Consider the following 6567-nt stretch of genomic DNA (forward strand, 5'->3'; position numbering starts at 1 on the left):
ACCAATAGACACAACTATCTAATTGGTGGTGAGTTACACATGTCATCCTGTGAACTATGTACCATATTAAGAACTCTCTTGAATTTGATGATATGCAGGGGGACCCAGCGCTCATTATAGCGACTGTTGCCTCTGCACCCCACCGCTCCTCACAACTAAGATCACTCACTAGTGAAACACGTTTTATCCTTATTTTACAGCTTTTGAAATTTACCCTGTTTGGGCAGCAAGCTTTTCCTGAGAGGGTGATACGAATTCTAAGGTTAGTTTATCTGAACTGAGCCATTGCAAGTTTATTCTTTAATAAACGTATTACAAACTAAGTAATCTAGATATATCAATTTATGTCTTACAGAAAACAATCCAATACTCTTAAACCCGAAGAAGGGTATCTATTACCCGAAACGCGTAGTTTAAAGATAGGAAACTATATTGGGAAACCTATCAAGATTATTGGATCATGTGAACAAATAACAGTTGGAAACGTATGAGAAAAATATATGAAAGAAATGTGTATTGTAAAAAACATATGAGTTAATATGTCAATATTTTGTTTATGATGCACTACTTTGATTTTCTTTATGAAGCAATGTCGGAAACGCAAAAATAAATGCTTTCTTTTATATGAAAGATGTTGAATATGAATTAATATGTACCTATTGATAGTATTTCAAGAAATTGTATTGAATGAGAAGCAAAATTTGTTTTGCGCTATGCTGTGCCCCAGTTTGTACAATGAGGTTATCGTTGGACCATTCACTTACCACATTTGTTAAAGTAGAGGTAGCACTCTACTAATTGGGAGCACCTTGAAGATAAACCCAAGAACTATTTAATCCTAAAATATTATCACAAGAAGCCATATAACATTGAGTGCGCCTCTACATAATCCAGTTTCCACAATATTGATGGGGCCTGCTCCACCCTATGTTTGCAAGCCGATTTGGCGTATTCAGTTTTCCAGTGGACAACATCTGACTAGTTTGAAGAATGATTATCCCTACTGGCTAAACAAATGGGCAGGGTGAATGTGAGATGCATTACAGCGAGTGGTAAAGAGCTACAGCCCTATGATATCGAAATTAGTAGGGTCAAACTCTAGTTTAAGGAGTTCAGGGAATTAAAGAGGAAGCCAAATACCTTGTATATGTATCAGTGGGAATATATAAATTGGATCAAGAGCATATGTCTTAAGGGTCCCACTGGTAAGTGGCAGCAAATGCTAATAGCCTTAAATAGTGGAAACTCTAGGAGTATGTGGAGAGTTGTCTGGTCAGAGGGCTGACAGACTTGTCAGTCTTACATCCTATTCCTGCTGTAACTTCGTCTAATTTTGTGGAAAATGAGATGTACGATTGTGTATACAATGGGAACACAGTACTTAAGAGCAAGTTTATCTGGAAATTTCATTTTACCCCGGATAATGTAGTCCTGTTCTGAATTTGAAGAAATCCCAGGACCTAACTGGTCATCTGCAGCAGTACTGGAATGAGAGGGCCGACTATGGGTCAATCTCTTGTGTATCCATTTCCCAAAAATCTGTGGGGAAAGAGGGTAGTGAAAAAAAAATCTATATTGGTGCCAGTGTTTAAATTTGGCGACTGTCTTCTTCCCAAGGTCTTACTATTGCTGATTGTCTTTACTTGATGTAAACGGTAAAATATTTGCTTTGTATGTACTTGAACAATTGTAAAATTAGGTCACTGATAACAATGTTTTACATCCGTGTGAAACGGGTCGAGTACGGTGCACAATATCCGGTTACTGGAAACTATAATCAGTCGGACCAAAAGGCAGCAAACCCCCCTCGGTATATATTACATCCCTGTGGTTTTAATCCATGTTTTTCTGGTGCCCAATCCAGGTTTCTGCACCAGACATTTGTCTTGAGACTGCTCAACTGGAAGAAACGCTCCATAATATTTCACATTCACCAGCCTCATGGATGTCTGGGGAATCTTTACAACATTTGTAAACGTAATAGACCGAATTGTCTCTCTTTGTGTAGCTTACTACCAGTCCAATGAGGTGGGTAGGCTGAGGCCATCTTCATATTTCTACCCCCCATCCTGTGCTAGTGAGGCACACTTTTTTATTAGTGAGAATTTGTCAACTTTTTTATTTTGTCTTATGGTCTTCTACAGTAAATACCATGCTGGTTCAGCTATCACACCTGTGAGCCTGAAATCTGCTAAGCCTTGAAGGACTTTTCATCAAAGTGTGTTCCATATAACTACAGAAGAATATGTACCCAAACAATATGTATGGGGAATAAACTTGCCACGTAGAATTGTTGGACAAAGGGCATTTACAAGTCGTTCCTTCAGAAATCCCACCAGCCCTTCACTTACTTGGAGCAGACAAGTTGCAACATCGCCCCAGCAGATCTGCAGAGGGATTCCTCAAAAAGCTCTTCCAGCTGGAAGTGTTAACTCATGGTTGGGAGGAGTGCAGGATTTAAAGGTAACAGTGCAGATTTTGTAAAGTGCCCCACTAGGCAGGGCACGGCATCACTTGGACTAAGAGGGTACTGCAGAGTATCTGATTTTACCACAGCCTTTACTGGTGGATGGCCATGCACAAATGGTCTTGCCTGAAGTGGTTTTTGACTTGGAACCCAGTTTGTTTGAAACTGGCTTCAGGGAGGGTTCTGCATGAGTCAGTCAGGTCTATTATCCAACCATTTGACGGCACCATTTATGACACCCTGTAGAGTGTTTCTAATTAGTGCTCTATGGTAGTGTTTTCCCATTTTCATGTTGCTTTCTTGTGTCTGCTTTATTATTGCTGCACTGAATTTGTTCCTTTTGTCCTGCTATAATTACTGTACTGGTGTCCCACTAGGAAGCAAAGACTGGACCAGTGGGCATAGTGAGGACACACTTCTTCCCCCTTCAAAAATGCAACACTCCTACCAGTTTTACCTTTCAAATCTTCCTTAATCAACCTGGGTTACCACAGAGCAAAGCCATGCTTTGGCTAGGCTAAAATGACAGCAAAGTTAACTGGTCTAATTTCAAGACACTAATCTAACCTTGGTGGTAGCCTGAAAAACTCACCTAATGACCTGGCAACTTTACACTAGCCACTGTATTGGGTTGCTTTGCCACCCCGAACACCCCCCCACCCCCTTGACTCAACATCACAATGCAGGGATGACCATTCCAAAACGAGAAGCAGCACCGGCTTGTGAATGCCCTACTGAGGAGAACTTACCACCAAACTAACATTCAATAACCTTTCACTCTGGAATCTTCCCAGATTAAACCCCATCTCAATATCACCCTACTGCCAAATTTTGATAGAACCAAGACTGTCACCTTGCTCATTCTCTTTGAAAATGGATGTAATGGTCTGAATGCTAGACAGGTCTATGCATTTCTAGACAGCTCCCACCATACTATACACCGTAATTGCACCGTAATTGTAATTGCTTGCAGTACTAGATTAAGTTTTAAATGGCCAGATTGGCTTTACATAATTTAATTTGCCTTTGCATAATCATTCAGCATTGCTAAGGTTCAGTGCAAAGCTGAATATTAGCTAGCCAATGATCACTGATTTGTCCCTTGGATACTATATTGTCTAGATTCACCATGTTTCACGGATGTATACGTTTTTGCCGTGGCACAATTGTTTGTGACCAAATTGACTGTGAAGCCAATTTTGCAGCGGCCAAAACGGCCCTAATAATAAAAAATAAAAAAACACCCCCTACTTACCTTTTTGCCATCCGTGGATGTTTTTACCCTGCGGTGTCGGATCAGTCCCTCCAATGTGGGTCGGATCTGATGCCGCAGGGTCCGCTTTTATTTTCTGGGTCCCCAGCCTCAAGACCCCTGGCACCCCCAAAATCACTACCAAACATGGAGAGTGGGGGACACCCTTGCAATACCCACTACCCATGTTTGGTAGTGATTACCCAAATTGGTTGTTTCAAAACGACTAAATGGTACTGGCCAAATTCGGCCAGTTGTACCATACCGTGAATTCGAAATGACCAATGTGGGTAATACCTGTTTCACTAAACCTTGATATCCACTATAGGTAAAAGGTTGTCAATGTAACAGGTTAATTTTGCAGTATGACTGGAACTATCTGTCATTCCTGTGTTCGTTATCCCTGAAATGTTCAGAGTGCAAGATCTACAGCCAGAACAATTGCTTAACCTGAGGAACCAATTTGTCTTGAATGGTTGTATCCACTGGTACCAGACACTCATGCTCAGAAGGGAAAAGACTGCATGAGGGCAAGGGATTTGATTTTGCAAATTGGTCAGAATGTGACTCCTAGACTCTTCCCTTAATATTTTAAGATACATTGTCAAACCATTTCTGGCATACTCTGCACAGAACTACTATAAAAACACAAGAAACCACATCACCATCAAGCAGCATTTTCCTTGACTGCCAAGACTATACCACCAAAGAGCAACTCTGAGGCATGTCACTTCAGGAGACATCCTTCAAAACATCCTGAAAGAACAACTTGCTGGAGTCTGGCCAACCGCCTGATCCCCCAAACAGCCTAATGGTCATATTTGAGGATGAATTGAACAGCTTTTGTGTGACCAACCCTCAGGAAATGTACAATCCAAGTGACTGGTCAACACATGATCCATAAAGAAACTGTAAGCAAATTACACCTTATCAGCACCTGCTTTATTGACAAATATTCAGACAACTATGATCAATTTGAGAAACCTAATTGACTTTAATTGCAGAAATCTGCCTTGGTGGAGCCCCCAAATAAGGCCAGAAGATTGTTTGCCAACCTTTGGAGATGGTGTCATCTAACAGTTAAGGTAGGAGGAATTGCACATGCTTAGAGACTCTGTTAGTGCCTTTTTAGGGCCACACTAACTTCCCTTCTCATCCAGACCATCTTGCATCTTTCTTTTAGACATGGCTTATGCTAATCTTTCGGTTGACTTCTGCCACCTCTCACCTTACTGGAAGAGTTTCAATATCTAGTTTGAGATGGACAATGTGTCTACAAAGATGCACTCTGCAAAGCTTTGTGTTCTGGCAGCTGACTAGGTTTGTTACAGTAGTTTCCTTTGTGTAATACGTTGTCTATAAGAGTGGTTACAGGAGTATCCCTTGGCTTGTGTGTATGGGAGGAAGTGACATATTTGATCATTAGGAGCCATAGCCAGCCTCAATACAGTTTTGACTGGCAAATCTGGCAGTATGAAATCTATTCGTTTGTGCCAGATCCCCTCCTGAGTGTTTAGCAGCATTATCAGCCATAGGCTGACCCCTACAGTGCGACATAGGGTGCTAATCATTCACTGGCTTCTGAGGGCATAAAAGCAAACCAAACTTACTCTTGTGTACTGCTGCACTTATGGAATGGCCGATGGTCTCAATCATTGATGCTTCACCAAATCAGATGTAGGAACTGACCTCTAACTGCTCTGACTTCTGCATTTGACGAGCACCGCTGCGTCTCAGTCGTCTCGATGGGCCACAACCACAAAGGGAACCCAGTCTGATAATCTACTCCTTCACCGTTGACGAAGCATCATTCAACATCGACAACCCCAAAGACGTTCTCGTCAACGACCCCAAGACGGTCGGCTGAATCATTGCAGACAAAGGCTCCACCATCGACGACACCATCCGCCAAGGCGGCAGTACCCCATTTTGTCATGTCTTCAGGCTCGACGACTGCAGGCACCATCTCCACTGTAACAATGGCTATCTCAAGGGCAGCATTGCCTCCAAGACCTCCGTCCATTCCGGTTGGGTCTGTTCTGTCTGCACTATCTACTCCAGGTGCACCTGTGCTGGGCACCTTCCCGAGAGTTTCCAGCAGAGAAGGAGGAACCAGCAGATCTCTCTTTTCTGCCAAAGCCCACAAGGGCCCAGCTCCTGTGGCCAGTCCGCAAAGACAGTCTTGGCCCCAACTGGCGCCACCTACTCAAGTGCCTGCGATCCCGCAGCCAGCTGCTGTTCAACGGCCCTTTGAGGGGTTGGTCCTGACAGGAACAGACACTAACACAGGCACTAACCCGCACACAGATGGTACCCAAGGTATGGATGAGCATGAGGACTACGCCCCTGCAGACGGTGCGCCTTCAGATGTAGGGCTACCATCTATGGACTCTTCCACCAGATGAAGTGGGATCTTTCCAGGTGATGATCTCCCGGACGGCCAAGCTTTTCAACCTGGATACGGAGTAAAAAAAGGAGGAATTCCTTTTCCAGTGCTGTGAATCTTCCAGAAAAATTGTGGTCTCAGTCCTGCTTCTGGATGACGGATGGTGCACCTACTAAAAAGGAGAGGCTGGCTAAGAAATGTAGGGTCCCAGATACTGCTCCTAAATGCATCACCGGCCATCTGACACCGGAATCTGTGGTCTCGGCTGTTGTGAGGAAGAGGTATTCTAATCCATAATCCTCTTGCTCAGTCCCTCCTGACCTTGAGGGGAGGAAGCTTGATGCGGCTGGAAAGCGCATAACCACCACTGTGGCATCTACGGGTAGGGCCACCGATGCCCTAGCTATCCTTGCACACTACGACAGAGGACTCTGGTACAAGTTGGGACCCATTATCAATTTT

General features: G+C 43.4%; 1 long non-coding RNA gene across 1 annotated transcript; it reads left to right on the plus strand.

The window, feature by feature from the left end:
- Positions 1-200: 200 nt before the first annotated feature.
- LOC138452598 (uncharacterized) lies at positions 201-630 on the plus strand. The gene is made up of 2 exons (XR_011260249.1): positions 201-262; positions 356-630. It is a non-coding gene; the product is annotated as an uncharacterized lncRNA (long non-coding RNA).
- The last annotated feature ends 5937 nt before the right edge of the window (positions 631-6567 follow it).

Source organism: Ambystoma mexicanum, chromosome 4p (genome assembly GCF_040938575.1).
Source record: "Ambystoma mexicanum isolate Mex_15411 chromosome 4p, UKY_AmexF1_1, whole genome shotgun sequence".
Classification (NCBI taxonomy): domain Eukaryota; kingdom Metazoa; phylum Chordata; class Amphibia; order Caudata; family Ambystomatidae; genus Ambystoma; species Ambystoma mexicanum.